Below are 22,982 nucleotides of genomic sequence, written 5' to 3'. Positions count from 1 at the left end.
TACAGTTGATTTTTGTATTTTGAGCTTGTATTCTATAATTTCACTAAATGCACTTTTCAGTTCTGGTAGTTTCTAGGTTGTTGGAGATTTCCTAAATGCACAATCATGTCATCTGCAAAAAAATAAAAAGTTTCACTTTGCCTTCTTTTTTTTTTTTTTTTTTTTTTAAAGTTTATTTTGAGAGAGAGAGCATGCAAGCAGGGCAGGGGCAGAGAGAGAGAGGGAGAGAGAGAATCCCAAAGAGGCTCCATCCACAGTGCCAGTGCAAAGCCTGACTTGGGGCTTGAATTCATAAACTGTGAGAGCATGACCTGAGCCAAAACTAAGAGTTGGATGCTTAACCAACTGAGCCACCTAGGCTCCTCTAACTTTGTCTTTCTAATCTCTATTACTTTTTTATTTTTCTTGCCTTATTGCACTGGCTGGGAATAGCAGAATAGTATTTAACAAAAGTGTTAAAATAGACAGCCTTGGGGCTCCTGAGTGGTTCAGTTGATTAAGCATCTGACTCTTGATTTTGGCTCAGGTCATGATCTCACAGTCTTAATAAGACTCAGCCCTGAGTCAGCCTCCATGCCCAGCATGGAGCTTAAGATTCTCTCTTTCCCTCTGTCCCTGCCCCACTCATGCTCACTCTCGCTCTCTGTCTCTCTCAAAAAACAACAACAACAACAAAAGTACCCTTGCTTTCCCCTGATCTTAAAGGAGGATACCTCAATTCTTCACTATTAAGATTATGACACTAAAGGGGTGCCTGGGTGGCTCAGTTGGTGAAACATCAACTCTTGATTTTGGCTCAGGTCATGGTCTTGCAGTTTGTGAGTTCGAGCCCTGCGTTAGGCTCCACAACACTGAAGATGCAGAGTCTGCTTGGGATTCTCTCCCCTCCCCTCTCTCTCCCCCACCCTCTTTGCCCCTCACCACCCCTCACCTGCTCTCTCCCCCCTTTCTCTTGCACATGTGCACACACATGCTGTCTCAAAATAAATTTTAAAAGATATTTAGTATACTTTTTTTTTTTTATAGATGCCTTTTACCAGATTGAGGAAACTTCCTTTTATTCCTGATTTACTGACATTTGTTTTCACAAATGGGTATTGAACTTTTAAATCTTTTATTTATAAAATGCTTTTAGATTTATAGAATATTTGCAAAGACAGTATAGAGTGTTCCTGTATACCCTTCACCTAGCTTCCTCTAATGTTAACATCTTACATAACCATGATACATTTACCAAAGTTAAGAAATTAACATTGGTGCAATACTATTAACTGAATGACATATTTTATTCAGATTTCCCCAGTTTTTCCACCAGTGTCCTTTTTCTGTTCCACGATCTGATCCATATACCACATGGCATTTAGTTATCAAGTCTTTCTAGTCTGCTCCAATCTGTGAAAACATTTTAGTCTTTCAGACACTGCCACTTTTGTATTTTATACAGTGTCCCTCATTTTGGGTTTGTCCAGTGTAGTCTCACAATTGGACTGAGGTTATGGACTTTGGGGAAAGAATACCAGAGGAATGTTGTGCTCTTTTTTGCATCATATCTGGGGGCACGGGATCTCCACATCAACATGTTAATCACATAGTTTAGGCAGTGTTTGCCAGGTTTCTCCATTGTAACACATTACTACTTTTCACTTCTTATACTTTATTTTGTTTAAGGAAGTCTACACTCAAAGGGATGAGAGGGAAAAGTATCAAATGATTTGTGGATATGTTAAAACTACCATGGTAATTAATAAATGTTTTGAAGTTGTGCAAATGTGCTATTTCTCAAAGTGTAGCCCACTAATTTTAGCATTCAACTGATCTTGCCTGCAGCAGTTATTATTGTGGTATTCTAATGATGATTTTCCATTTCCTTCCTTCTTTCTTTTTAAATGTTTGTTTTGAGAGAGAGCAAGCACACACACAAGCAGGGGAGGGGCAGAGGGAGAGAGAAAACCCCAAGTAGGCCCCACACTGTCAGCACAGAGCCCAATGCAGGGCTTGATCTTACAAATGATAGATTATGACCTCCATCAAAATCAAGAGTCAGATGCTCAACCAAACTGAGCCACCCAGGGGGCCCTCCATTTCTTTCGTTCTTTCTACACTTATTAACTGGCATTTTCTGACTCTGGAGCTAGACTGCCTGGGTTCAATTCCTAGTTCTGCCTCTCCCTTTTTATATAGTGTAATCTTTGACAGTTACTTCTCTATATTTGGATTTTCTCACTATACGGTGTGGATAACAAGTGTCTACCATAGAAGGTTGTGGAGAGGATTAAGAGAGCTATTACATAGAAAGGGCTAACAATTATGCTTAGCCCCTAGGAAGCACCCATTTCTTTGTTCCTTAATGTGGTAGGTTATTCTCATTTTAATTATTTTAACAATTGTATAAATTATTAAATTGTCATGTACTGTTGGGTAAATCTTACATATATTTATGTGATCTGGATTAACTTTTTAAATTTTTTTCATGTAATATTCATGAGTCATAGTGGCTTTTTTTTTTTTTTTTTTTTTTTTTTTGCCATGGCAAAAGACAATGAATGATAGAGTCCTTAAAAAAAATTACACAAGAGCTTAGCAACTGAAGTGGCAATATTCCCAACTTTCTAGAGTGATTTATATCAGAGTCTTCTGGTAGAGACAGAGATAGCTTTTGCAAATGAGTCTTTTAAAATATTGAACTGAGCAAATTCGAAACTTGGCATGTATTGTAAAAGAATGGTCACTCAACAGGAAGGAAAAAATGATTATAGCCCTTTTGCATGTTTCACCATGAACACTGTATTATTGTAGAGGTTTCAATATTTGGAATTTTTTAAATGATTCATTTGCTAGCAGTATGTATGGGCACTTTCTATGTGCCTGGAAATATGTTTTGCTGCTTTTGGATACTTCTTTGCTCTTATAAGCCAGTCAGTCATTTAAAAGTTGAAGGCAAGCCTACTTGAATATTCGGGGAAACTCAATGTTCATTTTTTTAAAGTTGATAAAATTGAACTCTAATATTTTTCCTGGTCCCCCCCCCCCCCCTTTCCTGTCAGCATCTTGAGTTAGGCCCTTATCATTCTATGCTATTTTTCCCTGTATTGAGATTTTCCTTCCCTTCCTTTCCTGTACAGTGACCACTGGGGTTGGTTCCTGAAAAGAACCCTTCTGTGACATTCCAGGACTTGAGAAAACAGGTCCTTGACTTCTTAGCCTGACTGGTCCTTTTCTGTCTAGTCCCAGCTTGCTTTCCTAGCCTTGTAGTCTTTCTCCTTAGATTTAGTCCAGTGGCACAGTTAGTCATTAGTTAGTCAACTAATTAGAACCTGAAGTCACTGTTTTGTTTTTGAGGCTATGCTTTTTTATTCATGCCATTTCCTCTGCTTTAAGTGGATTTTCCAAAAATTTTCCAGGCTCTGTTGAGAGGATACTCACTCCACAATCCTCCTAGCTGGATAGGAACCCTGTAATTTGTAATCTATAGCCCTTGTTAAATTCTTACCTTTCATCACCAATCTTTATATCTAAATGTCATTTCCAGTTGGTCGGGTTCTTAGAGATAGAGTTCCAGTACCTACCATGATACTTTGCATACAAAGAGCTATTGCTAAATAGCTACCACTCTTAAATACCTACTATAATTGTGCTACAATTTTGCAAAGTAAGTATTATTGTCTCTGTTTTAAATTGTGAAGAAACTCAGTATCAAAGAGATTAAGAAACTTGCCCAATGCTGTGTAGTTAGTAAGTGGCAAAACTGGTTTGTCTGAGTCAAAAGCTCTTGCTATTTCTTTTATGACATACTACCTTGGTACTACAAATAGTTAAAATTATTAAATAGGTGTATTTATGGAAAAACACTACTAAAATTGCTTCACATAGATTGCCAATATGCTACGTAGAGTCTTCACTTCAGTAACTAAGGTAGCTGCTGTGGACTACCTGATACACTCCTACTTTCTTCAGATTTTTCTTCCAAGTTTTTGATACTAATGGATAAGGTTGATTTTGATTTTTCTGGGGGTCAGTGAAACAGAGATCTAAGCACAATTTGCTTGGTCTTTGTTTTTAAGTAGATAGTTTTGCATTTGCCTAATAACATTTACTAGGCAACTGATAAGGTAAAAATAGTCTGGTTATCTTTTATGAAGTACTTTTTCTCTTTGTACTGAGGTATTAAATACATAGGGGTAAAGCATAGAAAGCATGTCCATCTTAAATATACAGCTTGGTGAATTTTCTGTATGTATACCTGTATAGCCACTAGATCAAGAAAGACCATATTACATCCATCCAGAAAGAGAAAATTTCCATGCTTCTCCCACCTAGTACCTCCCCTAGAGGTACTGATTTCCATTTCTACAGATTAGTTTTGTCTATTGTTGGACTGTAAGGGTAGCCAGATAATATGCATTCCTTTGTCTGACTTCTTTCATAATAGCCTATTTTTGAAATTCATCCATATTAATGCATGTGTATATATTTTTTCTCATATTTTTCTAAAACATTCCATTGTATCAACATACCATAGTATATTCATTCTGTTAATAGATGTTTGGGTTATCTTCTAATTTTGGCTACTACAAATAAAACTGCTATGGGCACAGGGCCAGTACAGGTCGAGTGGGCGTGGCATGCCAACAGGTGCCATGGTAAGGGGCTCAGCAGCCATGCTGTTTTCGACCATGATGTTGGGGAAGCCCTGCGTGGGTAGGGACGTGGAGACGTACCTGCTCAAGGTGTGGGCATGGTTGCGGGGGCCACATGCCATTGGCTGGGCATTTGTGACCCCAGCTGGGACAGGAGACAACCTACGGAAGAAGAACCTAGAATCTGGAGAATGGTCATCTGGGCTGGACCACCACAAAGCCAAGGCCATGTGACCCGTCTTCCTCATCAGGCATTCCCACAACCACGTGAATGCCTCCCTGGAAAAGACCGCACACTAACGTCCCTGGGTCATGAACAAGCTGAACTAACTAACTGGGCTCTAACTTGCAAGCTTGGGGTTGAAGTTTAATAAAATTGTCCATTTGTCCATGACCCATGCAAAAGAAACCACCAATATGGTAAGCAAATATCTGCCAGGCATCTGCAAGGTCAGCACAGACCTACTAAGGGAAGACCCCCATCAAGCCCGACCTGCCTGTGTTCCACTGGAACACAGTGTATTACAAAGATAGAGCCCGGATCAAGACCGCCTTCCAGAACTACAACCACTGGGCAGACGCCAAGCAGCAGGAGGACAGTTAGGAGATCTTCATCTGCCGTGCCAACGTCGTCTGCTACATGGTACTGGGCAGGGTAGTTCCCTCCAGAAGGCTGGCTCCACCTCTTTCTCAGCAATGGCAGCATCGCCCACCTGGTAGTCCTGCCTGATGCCAGTGCTACTCAGGACCCTCGGGGACACAGGGTTCATGCCTCTGGATGAGATCTCCTGCTCCTGAGGACCTGCTCTTCTTCACCCCCAGCCTGGCTCCAGTGGGTGCCACCAAAAGCACAGCTCCTTCCCGTCTTCTCTCCACAGGCTGCACAGCACAGTTACACTGCATTTCTCAAGGAGGAGAATGAAAAATATGAACACCTAAAGAATCCAAAATGTGGCATTTCAGTCCATACTTCAGGCCCAGGATGGAAAAAGGAGTCGTGCTGAGCAGAGCATCCCGATTGCTATCTCGGGATTTTCTGCATTGTCTACCAGGAGGAGGCCTCACCAACGCTGTCTGTGGGGACCACGGGCAGTCCTCATGGGGGCCTTTGGTCATGACCACAGTTGGCCACGTAAGCCCCTTGAGGCTTGTCAGCAACGCCCATCAGGCACGAGGGGCTCTGAGGAAGAGGGGCTGCCAGTGCTTCTATTCAGAACTTCTTGTCATACGTTCTTCTCGTTTCTTAAAACCTTTTTGTCACTTCAATATTTGTCAACTGAAGATGCTTTTCATCTGGGCTCTTGCTTTGATAACCAGTTTCTCAGTCCAGAGTCCTGTACCTCTGATGCTGTTGGATCTGGACTCAACTGGGGCCTTAGGCCTTTTCCTGCACCCACGAGCACCTTGGCAGGTGAGGGAGGTGACTGGATGGTGATAGTACCGTGCAGGTCCTGTTTCAATAAAATACTCGACAGCTCAGTCTGCCTCTGGCTGTTAATCCTTTATGCTTGCAGGTTAAACTATTTAGACATGATGTGTCCATCCCAAATATTCTGTTAACTTAGGAGAAACTACAATTTCTATGAAGTGGTCATGAACATTTTCTGCACAATCAGTGCAACTGATTGGGACATTTGATCCATTTCTCTGTCAACTTTGGAATTAACTACAGAATAAAATTTTACTGAGAAAAAAAAGCTGCCATGAATAGTCATGCACGATCTTTTAGTGACATTTGCAGTGTTTTGTTTGGGAATATATCTAAAACTAGGATTTTAAAGTCATGGGGTAGCCATGTGTTTAGTTTCAATAAATTCTGCCAGGTCAACCAACGGTGAGTGAGTAAATGGAAGAGTTGTAACAGTTCCACATTTTCAGCAGGACTTGATATTGTTCCTTTTCATTTTAAGCCCTCTGGTGGATGTGAGGTGGTATCTCATCGTTTTCTTTTCCATTCCCTCATTGTTAATAATGTTGAGCACCCTTTCAAATGTTTCAGATAATTTGGATTCCTTTTTTTAGGCAGTACTTTTTCATGTCTTCTGCATATTTTTATTGGGTTGTTTGTCATCTTATTGATTTGTAGGAATTCCTTATATTCTGGATAAGAGTCCTTTGTTGAATATGTGTATTACACATAGCTTCTCAGTCTGTGACTTTATTGTTTTCTCTTTTAATGATGTCTTTTGACAAGCAGAATTTCTTAAATCCAGTTTATAATTTTGTTGAATACTGTGTTTTGTGTCCTGTTTAAGAAATCTTTGCCTACTCCACAGTCATGAAGATACTAATTATCTGTGTTCACATTTAGATCTGTGTTCCATTCTGTGATTTATCTCAATAGTTTTTGTATGATGTGAGATAAGAATCTAGATTACTTTTTGTTTTTCATTATAGAAATCCACGTGCTCTAGAATCGTTTTTTGAAAAGAATTTCCTTCATTGAATTGCAGTGGTGAAAACCTAGTTTCCATCCACTTGTGTGGGTCCGTTTCTAAACTGTTTTTTACCATTGTTCTTTTTGTCTGCCTCATGGTTAAAGATGGCTAGCCAAGCTCTATCATGTCAGTATTCCAGCCAAGAAGGAGGGGAAAATAAGAGTATGCTCCTTCTCAGAGTATGCTATTTTCAGAATTTGCATGTAACAGTTAAAATGCCTACATCTTGTTTGTCAGTAATATGACAACTCTTATCTTCAAGGAACATTGGAAAATGTCCTTATTCTGGGTGCCCTTGTGTCCTTTTAAAATTCAGAGATTATATCACAAAGAAAGAGGGGAGGAATGGATATCAGGAAACATTTGTAGTCTTTGCCGTAACTTCTGTTTGGAGCACTTTGTGGGTGTGTTTAATAAACATTTTATTTGATTACCTACCCCTCATAGGAACCTCATAAGCCTGCAGATGTCACAGCCCTGTGATAGAAAACTCTCCCAGAACTACTTAACAAGAAGTGTACCGAGTAGTAATAGAATCAGCTGCTTTCTAGTGAGATACATGTCCATGTCTTGTTAAAGTTCATCTCAAATCACCCAGTATTTCTTTATATGGTATTGGTGCCATCAAAACAGCTGGAAGGGAATAAAAGCCTAAATCAGGAAAGTCTAAAGAAAGAGATGGCTTAGTAGGTCTGATAATAGTGTGGACTATGGTGGGAGGGAGACCAGTGAAACATCTGTGGGTCTTCTAAATGTCCCCTTATACTTTACATTTTGGAAAAGAAAACGTAGAGGTCTAGGTTCCAGTTTTATTTGTTTTGATTTTCTTGTTGGCTGCCATTAATGCAGTTAGTTGGTATAGATTTTTCATTTCAAAGGATTTATTTAGTATTTCTAGACCTTGAAACAAAAGGTCTCTGATGGTTAAGGTTTGGGCCAGCCCAGTGTTAAATGTCCTTCCCTTTTCATGTCCTTCCCTGGGAGAGATACTTGGAAATATCCAAGAAGGGTAGATGTGTTAGTCTGCTTGACTAGTCTGCCATAACAAAATGGTACAGACTGGGTTGGATTAAATAACAGATTTACTTACAGTTCTGGAGTCTAGAAGTCCAAGATCAAAGTGCCAGCAATTTTGTTTTCTGGTAAGGCTTCTTTTCCTGGCTTATAGATTGCCGCCGCCTTGCTGTGTCATCACACAGCCTCTCCTCTGTCATGTGTGGAGAGAGGGTAGTCTCTGATGTCTCTTTCTCTTCTTGTAAGGACACAAGTCCCATTCTTATTCAATCTTAGTTACTTCCTTTTTAAAGGCCCTGTCACCAAATACAATCATGTTGAAGATGAGGGCTTCAACATAAGAATTTTGGAGGGACGCAGTTCAACCTATAACGTTATGCTCTCTATCCCCCTTAAATTGATGTCCTTCTTGCATGCAAAATACATTCATCCCATCTCAACAGGTCCAAGAGTCTTAACCCGTCCCAGGATCAACTCAGAATTCTACATTCCAAAGTCTTACCTGAATATCATGGGGCACCTGGCTGGTTCAGTCAGTAGAGCCTGTGACTCTTGATCTTGGGGTCGTAAGTTTGAGCCCCACATTGAGTGTGGAGCCTACTTAAAAATCCTCTAAATTAGGTATGGATGAGACTCCAGGTATGATTCATCTTGAAGCAGAATCCCTCTCCAGCAGTGAACCTGTGAAACTAAACTGGTTAGGTGGTTCCGAAATACAGTGGTGGGACGGAAATAGGGTAGATATTCGCATTCCAAAAGGAGAAAGCAGAAAGGTCACGGGAATGTTGGACCCCCAAGAAGACTAACATCTAGCCAGGCAAACTCTATTTGATTTTAAGGCTTAAGAATAATCCTCTTTGGCTGCGAGATCTGCCCTCTGGCCCGGTAGCCCTAGGCAATGGCTCCACCCCTGAGGCACTGGGTGGGGGCAGCCTGACCCACCGACACCAGGGATGGGAGCACCACCCTCTGAAACGAAGGGAGGAAGCAGCCTTTCTGTAGTGGGAGTAGAAGTGAGGGTGTCTAAACTGCCCTGGGGTTCTTTCCTTTTCATGAGAAATAAAACATGTTTGCAGCCAAATAGTTCAATGTCTAGTCCTGTTCAATCTCAGAAGTCCAAAAGCCTTCCTTTATTTCATCCTAACTGTATTCTGTTTGGGCCAAACTGTCTGTGTCTCTGTTGGTTAATCCCATCTCTATTCCTGGTTTCTGTTGATTAGGCTGACTAATAATTCCAAGGATAATCTCCTCATGGAGCTATTGTCCAGCCACACCCTTGGTGTTTTCTCCTGGACATACTTTCTCATTTTTTGCAATATGGATAGGCTGAGAATTTTTCCAGATCTTCAAGTTTTCTCTTTCTCTCTCTCTTTTTCACTTAATGATTCCTTCAATTTATTTCTCTTCTTGCATTCTACTAAAGCAATAAGGATAACCCAGGCCACACTCTATACTTTGATTAGATATCTCTTCAGCTAAGGGACACCTGAATTACTCAAGTCATGATCTCACGGATTCGTGAGTTTGGGCTCTACACTGATAGTGTGGCAGGTGCTTGGGGTTGTCTCCCCCTCTCTCTACCCCTCTCGCACTCACTTGCTCTCTCTTTCAAATAAACTTAAAAGAAAAATCTCTTTAGCTAAATATCCGTGACTTACAAGCTCTTCCTTCCACTGAACCCTAGAACACAATTCAGCCGGTTCTTTACCAGTTTATAGGTAGGATCATCTTTTCTCTATTTCCAATAGCACATTCTCATTTACATCTGAGTTCTCACCAGTCACCTTTGACTTCCTATTTCTTCAAGGCAGTCTTGGCTTTTTCTAGAATGCACCTCAAAACTCATCCACCCTCTACTCAGTTACAAAGCTGCTTCCACATTTTTAGGCATTTGTTACAGCAGCATTCCATTTCACGGTACCAAACACGTATCTGTAATTTGGACTGCTATAGCAGAACGCCATACTGGGTGGCTTAAACAACACAAGGGTGTTTTCTCACAGTTCTGGAAACTAGAAGTCCAAGATCAAGGTGCCAGCAAATTCAGTTTCCGCGGAGGCCTCACTTCCTGGCTTGCAGATGGCTGCCTTCTTGCTGTGTCCTCACATGGCCTTCCCTCTGTGCGTGTGTGTGTGTGTGTGTGTGTGTGTGTGTACACACCTCACTTGTATATATACCTGATACATATAAGGGTAGGATGGGGCAGTTAAATGTAGTAGACTATCCCATCTAGAAAAAGGTAACATAGGCACACTGGAATTACTGGTCCATAGCAATTCTGAAATCCCTCATGATGGATATTGGAACACCCTGGAGGAACAAAATTTGCTGGCCTTATTTTATCTTCTTGTTCATTATTTTCATGAGGCTTTGGTTTTTTCCTCTGAGTAGTTCTTCCTTTTCTCTTCCTTGGCTCCGTTTGAAATGGAGAGTGGAGGATTTGCTCTGCTTGGAACTGAGCAGCCCTTTCTTCCCACTGCTTCCATATAGAAGGAGCCAAAGGGTCATTTTCAGACTTTAGCTGATAGACTGGTTCTCTTTGGCAGCACAATTCTCTCCAAAATCTAAAAGATTTCTGTTTGTTCTATATGCTGGTAATTACATCTGTTTTTTTTTCTTTTGTTGTGGTACCTGGTTCTCAGCTCTGCTGCATTGATTTGATTTCTCACCTGTATAGTTCTTTCTAGACCAAAAGAAAGCTATTTGAGGACTGACTGACTTCTATGGGAAAACCATACCCTTAATCTGATCTTTTTCCTCGTCTTATCCAACTAAAATGATTTAATGAACATGTTAATCTGTCCTTTCCCTGAGGCAGTTTAATTTTTTTTTTTTTAATGTTTTCCTGAGCCTATGACCTTCATTCAGTGTCTCTGTTAGTATGGGAAGTAGTTAGTCCATATAACATTGCAAATTGAAAATGTCTGGAATCTCTCTTACTTTTCACTTATTATTGAAAACTGGATAGTCCTTTTCTCAGCTTATCCCTTGAATACTTGCCATATGCAGCCAAAAATAACGAATTCACACTTCAAGTGTTCTGTTTTCTTCTCTCTTTTAGAGCTGCAAGTTTATTAGGTAATATGTCTTTGAGGTACTGGGAGTATTATAATTTATAATAGGAGTATTATAAAATACTAGTATTATAATTTATACTAGGGGTGTTGTAAAATACTTTGTCATTGTATAAATATAATACTTGTCTTTCCAGCCCTTAAGATTAATTTCCTCACTGCTTCCTGACCACTAAATATATTTTAAGGTTTTGCTAGAGAAGCATCCTACTTCTGGTACCAATTTCTAGTTAGGATGGGTTAGACTTACACTGTGCTGACAAGCTGTCCCCAAACCTCAGTGGCTTTAGTGAAGAACAGATGATTTCTTCTCCTGTTAAAAATCCATTGTGGATTTCTGGGAGACTCTGCCCTATAGACTCAGGCTAAGGACTATGGGTGCACCTCCATCTTGTATGCTTTATGGAACACCTGACCTTCTTGATTGTCATGGAGGAAAAGAGAATATTAAATGGTCTTGTACCAGTAACTAACTGTTTAATTCACAGTCTAGAACTATTTACGTGGCTGTGCCTAACTATAAGGAGGTAGAGAAGTTAAAGCAGAAATATTAGAAGGAATTGTATCATATATCTGAATAGTTAAAAGTTATAAGTTAAGCTAATAACTGTAAAACATATAGTATATCATTCTTGGGCACATTTATCTTCTGTGACCTGGAAAACTAGATTTGAATGTGGAATTTTTGGAGTCTTGAGGTTTCTGCACCTCGAGAACATGGCAGCGTAGGAATGCTGGCCCATTTTCCCTTCTCTTCATGTTTCAGGCCCAATTCTGCTCGATGGAGGGCACACGTTGAACCTATGTCCACACCCTTGCTAATAGCTACCCATTGGCCACTTCTTGGAGCCTGGGGCTGAATACACAGTGGCACAATCTATCCTCATTAACACAGGTCTGGGAAAGAGGCTTTCACAGTCCCTGCTAGCAGGGTTGGAGTTCTTTGGACAAGAAATCCCTTTGTTCCAGGAACCTACGGCATGGTCTAGGAGGGGGAGTCTGGGCCTGAGTGGATATGTCCACTTAGACCCTTGGCCTTCTTACTCTCGAGGGAAGGGTTTACTGTGAACCCCTCATGTCCAACTTTAAGGGCAGTACTGAACAAGTGTAATGTCTATGTGCTTAGAAAAAGAATAGGATATGGGTGAGCATACAAATCTGTCTCCTACCTCACGCTTACTGAATTCGCTTCCTAGATAGAGCTATGGAGGGAAAATGCTGTAGTCACCAGAGTTGAGTATCCTGTGTTAACAACTGTGGTTCTATTATAAAGTCCAATTATGATATATAAATCAGTTTCTTACGTGTTTGCTCATGGCAAATTTGCCTCAACCCCACGGTGTCTGACTTGATGGAAATGTCGGGGTATATGGCACACTTTTGAGTGATGCTCTTACCTTGTTACCACGTAATAGGAACAACTGGGAAGCTGTGAGATCTAACCATCATGAAGGCCAGGCAGCCTGGGGTGCAAAATCTAGGTGATGAGGTCAAATGCTGGCTCTGATACTTTTCAGGTGTCTGATATTGAGAAAGGTTTCTGTTTCAATGTTTTCTTGTTTGTACAAAGGGAATAGAACTACCTATTTTCAATTAAATAAAATAATATATACCAAGTGATCTACAGAAAATATTCATAGATCAAGCAAAATTCTTTCTCAATGAAAAATGATTTAAAACAATGAGGTGTGTTGGAGACTAAGTCTGAGATTTAATGCAGGGAAGATGACCTAACAGAAGAAGGAGGTGGGGTCCCTGGAAGATGAAGTCCTTAGTCTAATATCATGAAAAGAGAACTTTGGGGCAGCTCTGGGCTCTTGCTTATCTCTAAGGGAAGATATGTCTTTACTATCTCAACCTAGTAATCTCTCTTGAGCTTCAGTGCCCTGATTTTTAAAATGAGGATAATAAGAATTGCTTTGATGACCTTGATAAGGATCTTTTGATAGAGTGGTGGAGATCAGAGCCAGGGGAATGGGTTGGAAAGTGAATAGGTGAGGAAATGGGGATTATCTACTTTTTAAATCTTTTTCAGAAATTTGAGAAAGATAGTCTGGGAATATAGTGGGAGCTGGAGGGCAGTGCAAGGTTAATGAAGGTTTTGTTTATTATAGGTTGAGAAATGCCAGATCATGGTTGTATCTTGGGGAGCAGTATCTCTAGTAGAAAGGGAGAAAATGACAATGCAGAGGAAGTTTTGAATGGAGAAGTGAGATTGCTGTGGTGCTAGAAGGGAAGTTTGTAGCGTTAGCATTGAAAAGATGAAATGCTCTATCCAGTAGCTTTTTTTTTTTCTTCCCTCAGTGGAGCATGAAGTGGGGGTGTTAGCAGAGACATATGTGTATGTGCAAGTGTCGGGAGTGAAAACACCAACTGGAAGATAACGGGCAGGGAAGAGTTCTGGAGTTGTAGCCAGGCTTTAGAACTCTGGAGTTGACAGAGTGAGTGAAGTCACTCTCCTTGTTTGTGAGAACCCTCCATCTCCATCTCTACTGCAGTAGCTTTTCCACTCTATTGTTTCTGTGCATTTTTAGTATCCCCTGAGGCCCTCTCCAGTCACACTGATGCCTACCTGGGCTGTCCAGATTAGCAGCAAGATACCATTTGATTACAGAATTGCATAGGTTTTTAGTAGTCTATCCCTATTTTTTTCCCCTAGATGTGAGATTCTGCAAGAGGTTTTTACTGTATTATCTTCATCTCCATATAAGGTCCTTGCAACGGATTGAGTGTTTATGTCCCCCAAAATTCATATGTTGAAATCTTAACCCCAATGTGATATTTAAAGGTGGGGCTTTGGGGAGGTAATTAGACGATGAAGGCAGAGCCTTCACGAATGAAATCAGTGCCCTTATAAGAAGAGACCAAAGAGCTGGCTAGTTCGCTCTTTTTTCCACCATCTGAGAATACGGTGAGCAGTTGGTAGTCTATGAAGAGGATTTTCACCAGAGCCCATCCATGCGGCACCATGGTCTAGGACTTCCAGCCTCCAGAACTGAGAGAAATAAATATTTACTGTTTAAGCCATCAAGTCCATGGTACTTTGTTACCTGAGTTAAGAATGGCATGGTTAGTTTTTTGCATCCTAGAATTTTAAAAACTTTAGGTTAATAAGTTACATCATATTTCTAGCTGGTAAATGAAGTTTAAAGGAAAGTGCCCACTGTATTCTCTGATGCAGGGTCCTACCTTCCAGTGAAGGTCTTGACTCCCTTTCCATGTCAGAGTCCAGGTTTCTAGAAACCAGAAACTCTGGTGGAGTAGAGCTAACCTGACGTTGTCTTTGTGCTTATGATTGTGCTGATCATCAAAGGCTTTTCTTGGATGTTTGTGTATAGCTATTTACAAACCTACTTGTACAGGTATAGTCTCTATCCATTAAGAATTTAACAATTTTAGAAAAACAGTGAATATGAATATAAATGTTATTGCTCTGGTGACATGCAAGCAAAATAGATGTAATATTTCACTCAATTTTGTGGAATGTTGTAGAATGAAAAACCATACAAATATTGTGCTTATACTGTGTCTGCCAATGTAAGCGTGTTTAGCAACAGTGAGTAAAAGGGACATTAGTGCTTAGGAGTAATTACTGTTGCCAAGACTTACTAGGAAAATTTTCATTGTTCATCATAGAAATTAATGGTAACACAAAATGCCTTGATTTCATCGTCCTAGGTTTCTTTGAGGGACCCTGTAGCCTAGATGCTAAAAGTCTGGACTCGGGTGTCCAGATCAGCTGTTTGCTAATTGTGTGACCTTGGGCAAATTACTAAAACTTTTGGTGCCTGAGTTTTCCTATGGGCCCAAAAGCGATAATATGGTACATCCCTCATAGGGTTGTTAGGAGGATTAAATGAGATAAAATGGTTAAAGTGCCTAGATCATGCTATGGTAAGCACTCAGGTCCCTGGTTAGAAAATATTATAATATACTCTAAAAAAAAAAAAAAAAGAAAATGTTATATACTTTCTATAATAAATAGATAGCTCCATTAGGCAGAAAATCAATAAAGACATAGTTGCACATAATATCCCATCAGTCAGCTAGATGTAATTGACATCTTTAGATCACTTTATCCACAACAACAGAGTATATATTCTTCTCAAGCTCACATAGAACATTCACTAAGACCACATTCTGGACCATAAAACACAACAAATTTAAAAGAATACAGATCATACATTGTTTGTTCTTAGGCCACCATGGAATTTAACTTAGAAATCAATAACAAAGACAAGTAGGAAATTTCAAATTACAGAGGTTATACAACACAATTTAATTTTTTTTAGTGGTTTCTTTTCTTTTTTTTTTTTTTTTTGTATATAATTGTCAATTTGGTTTCCATACAACAGCCAGTGCTTATCCCAACAAGTGCCCTACTCAGTGTCCACCACCCACTTTCTCCTCTCCCCACCCCCCATCAACCCTCAGTTTTTTCCTTGTATTTAAGAGTCTCTTATGGTTTGCCTTATACAACACAATTTATAAATAATAGGTCAAAAAAGTATATCCGTAGAAAATTTAAAATACTTTGAGCTAAATGAAAACATGACATCAAAATGTCAGATGCAGAGACAGTGTTGCTTAAAGGAAAATGTATAGTACTGAATGCATATATAGAAAAGAAGAAAGTCCTGACCTCAATAATCTAAATCTCCATGTTAGGAAACCAGAAAAAAAGGAGAGCAAACTAAATCTGAAGTAAACAAAAGTAAAGCAGTAGTAAGAATTAGAGCAGGAAAAAGGGTGCCTAGCTGGCTCGGTCTGTGGAGCATGCAACTCTTGATCTTGGGGTTGTGGATTTGAGTCCCATGTTGGGTATAGAAATTACTTTAAAAAATCATTAAAAAACAGAGGGGCGCCTGGGTGGCTTAGTAGGTTAAGCGTCCAACTTCGGCTCAGGTTATGATCTCTCGGTTCACAAGTTCGAGCCCTGCATCAGGCTCTGTGCTGACAGCTCAGAGCCTGGAGCCTGCTCTGGATTCTTTGTCTCCCTCTCTCTCTCTGCCCCTCTCCCACTTGTGTGCTCTCTCTCTCTCTCTCTCTCACGAATAAATAAAAAAAAAAATTTTAACTTTAAAAAGCAGAAATCAGTGAAATTGAAAAGAAGATATATATGAGAGAAAAGTAATGAAACCAAAATCTAGTTCTTTGAAAGATCTATAAAATTGATAAGCCTTTAGTGAGGCTGAGAAAAGGAGGAGGATACAAATTCTTAATATCACAAAAAAAAGGTATCACTTCACATCCTTTGGACATTTAATAATAAAGGAATACTTTGAACTCATTGCCCACGCCTATACTATTAAATAAAATAATTGCATTTCAAAACAGCACCATGCCAAGATGGATTTACTGGTGAGTTCTGCCAAACATTTAAGGGAGAAATTATGCCGTTCTCTACAATCACATTCAGGATAGAAGCAGAGGGAATATTTACTAATTTATTCTGTGAGGCCAGCATTACTCTAATATCAAAACCAGACAAAGACATTACACAAAAACTACGGATCAGTATCTCTCGTGAACATAGATTCAGAAATCCTTAGCAAATCAAATCCAACAATCCTTTTTTTTTTTTTTTTTTTTTTTAAATTTTAGAGAGCATGAGCAGGGGAAAGGGGCAGAAGGAGAGACAGAGAGAGAAAGAGAGAAGTCTGAAGTAGACTCCATGCCCAGTGTGGAGCTCAAAGCAGGGCTCGATCCCACAACCCTAGGATCATGACCTGAGCCAAAATCAAGAGTCGGACATTAAACCCAAGTGCCCCAAACCAACAATCCTTAAAAAGTCATATACCATGACTAAAAGGGGATTATCCCAAGTATGCAAAATTGGTTCAACATTTGAGAAAATCAATTAAATGTAATCCAGCACATGAACAAGCTAAAGAAGAAAAGGCAGATGATTTATCAGTAGATGCAGAAAAAGCATTTGACAAGATCCAATACCCATTATGATCAACACACACACACACACACACACACACACACTTCCAGTAAATTAGGAATAGTGGGGAACTCATGATCTGATTGGTCATGAGATTGAGCCCCCCTTTGAGCTCTGCACTGGATGTGAAGCCTGCTTGGGATTCTCTCTCCTCCTCTCTCTTCCCCTCCCCTGCTTGCATGTGTGCCCTTGCGAACATTCTTTCTGTCTCCCAAGGGAGAAGCAAAAGGATATATAAGAGGTTGGGGACAGAAGGGGGTTGTGAAAAAGGAGGTGGGGTGTGCTTATAAAAGGACATGAGGGATCCTTGTGGTGATGGAACTGTTCGGTATCTTGTATGGTGATATATGCATGAGCCTAAGGTAATAAAGTTCTGTAGAATTAAATACGTACACAAATAAGTATAATGAATCTGGGGAAATCTCAAAAGATCAGTGGATTTTATTAATACAAATATGTAGTGATTGCGATATTCTACTTTAGCTTTGTGAAATGTTATCATTGGGGGAAACAGTAAAGGGACTCAAATCTCTCTTAAAATTCACGTGGGAATCTATAGTTACCACAGTATAAAATTAAAAATGCATGTACAACTGTTACATAGAACTAATAAATGACTTGTATTTATTTATTTATTTTTTTGTTTTTAGGTTTCTGCCTCGTTGATAAGTCATCATTGGCTTTGTAAGTTGACATTTTAATTTTTTTATTCTCCACCCTCAACATTCTGTATTTTCTGATTATAAGAGTACTTTCCTAGAGAACCTGGAGCAAAACTTTATCATTTGGTTCTTATATTATTTTAAGGGCTGTTTCACTTTTTCTGATGCCTTTAGGTGATAGTTATTTTGAGGAAGTTTGCATTACACATCTTGGGCTAGGGCCTTCTGTGTCTTTGGAGTGACTTCCTATCAGGGTTATGATTAGAAGGAGTAAAGTGCCATCTGTGGAGTTGAGGTTGTATGTACATCTCTCCCATTAGACATCACAGCCTGCACCCAGAACATCTTTGTGGCGGATGATAAGAGGGGCACAGCACCCTGGGAGAAAGCCACAAGTGTAAGTGGTTTGACTAGTGAGGAAAAATAAATTCTGCTTCATTTACCTGTGAAAATCTGGCAATTCGATTAAATGAGGGCAGGATTCCAGACTGGGAATCTGAGAATATAACTGTATTCCTATTTTATCGTTTGAAGTAGCTCTCTTGCTGTTCTATAAGCTCCTGTTATAATGGTAGGTTTTGGGGGTTTTTAATTCCATAAAATGCAAACATTTGAAATAGGAAAATTTGAATAAACATTTTTAACCTGGAAAAGAAATTATTCTCTGTGTCACAGAAAACATTTGACATTATTAAATGGGTTTTACTTGGCCAATTTCTTAGAAAAGAGACTGTGTTGCCAGTATGGAAAAATAAGGTTATGAACCATAATGTGCAATCAATAGTTTTGATTTATGCATGTTGTCATTTTGATGAAGAACTGAAATATGTTAAACTAATTTTAAAGACCTCTTTGAGAAACATCGTGTGAAGATGATTTCGTTTTTCATAATGTTAGCAGTGGAGGATGATATTGTTACAAGGTAACATACTGGGGATTTGCATTCTCAGACGGTGTCTAAATTAGTTTGAATCTTGTTCTAACAAGTTTTGTTTCACCTATTTTCAGGCCACTAGGAAGACACACACCTCTTAATACAGTTTTCCCCAAAGTATATGCCTTAGTATACTCATTCCTTTGGATGTTATATGGGAAAGGGACCTATAGTCATGTAAATTCAGGGGGAAAAAACCTTAGTAAAAATTAGACTTACTTCCAAGAACTGATTATCTAAAAGAGCCTATGGTCTGTGTTGTTTTTCAAACATATTTCCCAATATAACTCCATATATACTGTAGGATTGGGGCTCCATGAAACATTTTTGAGGAAATAGTGCTTTAAAATTTAGGAAATTGATAACAATGACAGGATCTATTGTACATTTTTCACAATGATAGCGGAAGAGAATAAGGACATTTGAGCTAGAACAGAAGAAATAGAACATAAAAAGACTGTTGAAGTATCTTAAAACTGTTGACATACAATTAACCGTAAATAATTATAAATATAGTTATAAAACATAATTTCTAAAAATCTTGAAAGTAAAAATATGTATTTTTCCTTGTTGTAGTCACCTAATTCCCACATTACTCTTTCTCATTCCTTGAGGATTTAGCTCCTGGCTCACTGTCCTCCTCTCCAAGAGTCTTGTGTCCTAATTCTTGGTGATTTTATGGCCACTTTGGGGTCCTTCCAATACTTTGATTTCTCAGTTCCTTAACTTTCTCTCTTTCAGTGATCTTGTCTCCCAGACTACTTTGGTCCTGTCCTCCCCTCCCATGGTGATATTGCAAACTTAGTCATTAGCAATAACTGTTTCCCTCCATGATCTTGAGTTCAAGAATCCCATTCTCCACCAGTCCCTGCTCCCAAATTTTTAATTCCATCTAGATATTTGCTTATTCAGTGTAAATAGCCTCTACCCTGTCATTAAAATTACCTGTTTATCCTCTTCTCTTATCCTTCCTTCTTTGCTTTACTTTACCCCCTTCTCTTATCCCTGCTTCTTGCTTTACTTTTTAGATACTTTGCTATCTAAACCCCAAAGACTTTGTCTCTTCCATGCCTTTAGCTGCACAGCTAGTCATAGCTGGAGAAAAGTGATCAGCCATGCTCACTAGTCTTATTTTAACTATTTTGATTATTAACCTCAGTGGTCCCCTAATGTTTTCAGGCAATTTGGACAATTGATTCCTAGGAAGACATTTAAAACCTATTTCTCTATAAACTTGCAGTTCCTCTTCTTCTATTTTCCCCTTCACCTGATGACTCTGTTTTCTTTATCACTGATAAAATAGAAATACTCAAAAGAGAACTTCCATAAGTGCCCATCGTCACATATACCCCTGCTACCCACACCATACATTCTGCATTCTCTTCTTCCTCTCTGGGTGAACTGTCCAAATTCAATATAAAGCTTACTCTTCTACTTATGTTCTTATATTCTATTTCCTTTCACCTACTCAAGGATATTGCTGTAGCAGTTGTCCCTTCACCGCCCTGAGTTATGGATTTCCTGCCTCTTTTACTTAAAAAAAAATTATTTACTTCCCATTCTCCCTAGTTACCAATCCATTTCATTTCCATTTTCTTCTACACAATTTTTCAGTCTTTCTGTCCATTCTGTCTTGATCCCATTTCAGTCTGGACTGATTCTCATCATTCTACCAAAACTGTCTTAAATGTCACCAGTGACCTCCATGTTGCAAATCTCACAGTTCTCAGCCCTCATTTTACCTGACCTACCAGTATCATTGACCCTGTCAGTCTTGCACCTCCCTAGCGTTCTGAGTCTCCACACTTTCCCAGCTGCCTTCCAGTTACCATGACCACTCGTATCAGTCTTCCTTGCAGTTATCTCTTCATTGCCCTGACTTCCAAACACTGGGTGACCCAGGACAGTTCCTATACTGTTTCTCTGCCTACACTTACTCCTAGCTAAGCTGGTTCAGTTTCATGGCTTTAACTACACATATATGCTGATATCTACCAAATTTATATCTCCATTGTGAACCTCTCTCCTGAACTCCAAATTTAAATACCCAATTGCTGAATGTCTACCAGGCATACCAAACCTAATATGTCAACAGTTAGCTTCCTCTCCACTCTCAACTAAACTTTCCTCTTCCTTAGTCTTTTTCATCTCTGTAAATGGCAACTCTATCATTCATAAATATTAACTCTGTTACTCTATTTTCTCACACCACACTCTTTGACACCATTGTCATTTCTTCTTTATCTCACCTTATGTTTATCTAGCTGTCAGGAAATACTGTTAGCTCTACCTTAGATATATCCAGAAGATGACTGCTTCTCACCATTTCTTCCACTCTCATACTGGCCCAAACCATCATCATTCATCATCTTTTTATTAAAATAGGCTCCTTACTGTTCTCCCTGCCTTTTTTTTTTTTTTTTTTTTTTTTTTTGAGAGAGAGAGAGAGCTCAAGGGGGGAAGGGCAAGTGGGGGGGGGGGAGAGAGAGAGAGAGAGAGAGAGAGAGAATGAGAATGAATCTCAAGCAGGCTCCACACTCCATGAGGAGCCCTATGCGAGGCTCGGTCTCACAACTATGAGATCATGTCCTGAGCCAAAATCAAGAGCCAATGCTTAACCTGCTCAGCCAGGCACTCCATGGTCTTTCTGCTTTCATACTTTTTCTCCTATAATCCATTTTCCAAAGAGCAGCCAGATAAATTATTTAAAACTCTAAGTCTGGTCACGTTACTTTTCTGCTCCAATGCCTCAGTGCCTCTCTTTATATAGAGGTTTATCATCTTCTACATGATATGGGCCCCCATTACCTCTGACCTAACCTTCTGCTCCCCCTCACTCACTGCTTTACCCATATCAATATTCTTCTTCCAAGTTAGGGTTTTGAAGTTATTGTTGCCACAAGAAGCCATAAGACTTGCTTCTTTACCTCCTTCAGGTATTTGCTAAATTGTCATCTCCTCACCTAGGCCTTCCCTGACCAGCCTGTTTTGTTTTTGTTTTGTTAAACATTTTTTTAAGTTTATTTATTTATTTGGGGTGGGGACAGGGAGAGAGAAGGAGAGAGAGAATCCCAAGCAGGCTTCTTGCAGTCAGCACAGAGCTTTATATGGGGCTCGATTTCACAAACCATGAGATCATGACCTGAGCCGAAATCAAGAGTTGGACGCTTAACCAACTAAGCTATTTAGGTGCCCCAGCCTATTTTGAATTGCCGTTATTTCTCCCTCCCTTTATTCTCTTAATGGTCTTTTATCTCTTAAGTACTTTAGTTTTTAATCACCATCTAATATATATTTTATTTGTCTTCCCTTCATTCAAAGATGAACTCCACAAGTGGAACAGGGGAAAGGGATTATGTAGTAGTTACTGACTTTGTCTAATATGCCCTTCTGTTGTTGCCTCCTGACTCACAAAGATGGGTAAGTGACTCGCATTGAGGCAGTTTTTGTATCTTGTCCTTCTGCTTTCTAGTCCTAGGATGGGCATGTGATCCAAGCCAGGCCAACTGGAATTTTTCCATGGGATTTTGATTTTTTCTGCTGGAAGTGGCAATAAATAAATAATTCATATCTTGTCATGGATCCCCATAACTGTTAACAAACCATTAGATGAAAGATAAGTACGGCCATACACTATAATTCCTTTGGAAGACTTACAAAAATTGCCCATATACTAGGTTACCAAAATGTGTGTATATATATCAGAGAAATAGAGAGGAAAATAAGAAAAATTTAAGTGAACATGATATAAAGTTCTATATAAATAAGCTTTAAAACTTTTAGTGATTAAGGTGCTAAAGGTTATTTTGACTTGGTTTGCCTGTCAGATTGATTCTTCCTAATGTTCATGTAATAGTTACTTCCATGCTACATAACTTCCACAGCTCAGAAAGGTAAAATAGATATATTGATTTGTATAACCGTCATTAAAATGTAATGGCCAACACAAAACTTTTAAAATATTGTCAGGAGAATAAATGTAAAGTCTACAAATAAGATTTTAAAATGAACTGTCTACTATAACCAATTAGACTTGCCCTAAGTACAAAAATGATTCAGTATTTGGGAATCTTCTGGAAAAACTACACCATATTAATAATTTTTTTAAATGTGAACTTAGAGTTTTGTGGGACATTTGACAACATTAAACACCCATTTCTGGTCATCCCTTAGGAATAGTACTTTCTTATTTTGGATATAAAATATTTGTTTTGAATCTTAACAGATTTATTAATAGCAAAGGTCACAAACATTTCCATCAAAATCAAGAGTA

At 39.2% G+C, this 22,982-nt stretch overlaps 1 pseudogene; it reads left to right on the top strand.

Annotated features, from left to right (window-relative positions):
• Positions 1 to 2,553: 2,553 nt before the first annotated feature.
• LOC122220459 lies at positions 2,554 to 6,809 on the top strand (annotated as a pseudogene).
• Positions 6,810 to 22,982: the final 16,173 nt, after the last annotated feature.

The sequence above is a fragment of the Panthera leo genome, chromosome B2, assembly GCF_018350215.1.
Source record: "Panthera leo isolate Ple1 chromosome B2, P.leo_Ple1_pat1.1, whole genome shotgun sequence".
Classification (NCBI taxonomy): Eukaryota; Metazoa; Chordata; class Mammalia; order Carnivora; family Felidae; genus Panthera; species Panthera leo.
The sequence above is the reverse complement of the archived record's forward strand: the minus strand, read 5'-3'. Positions and strand labels throughout refer to the sequence as shown.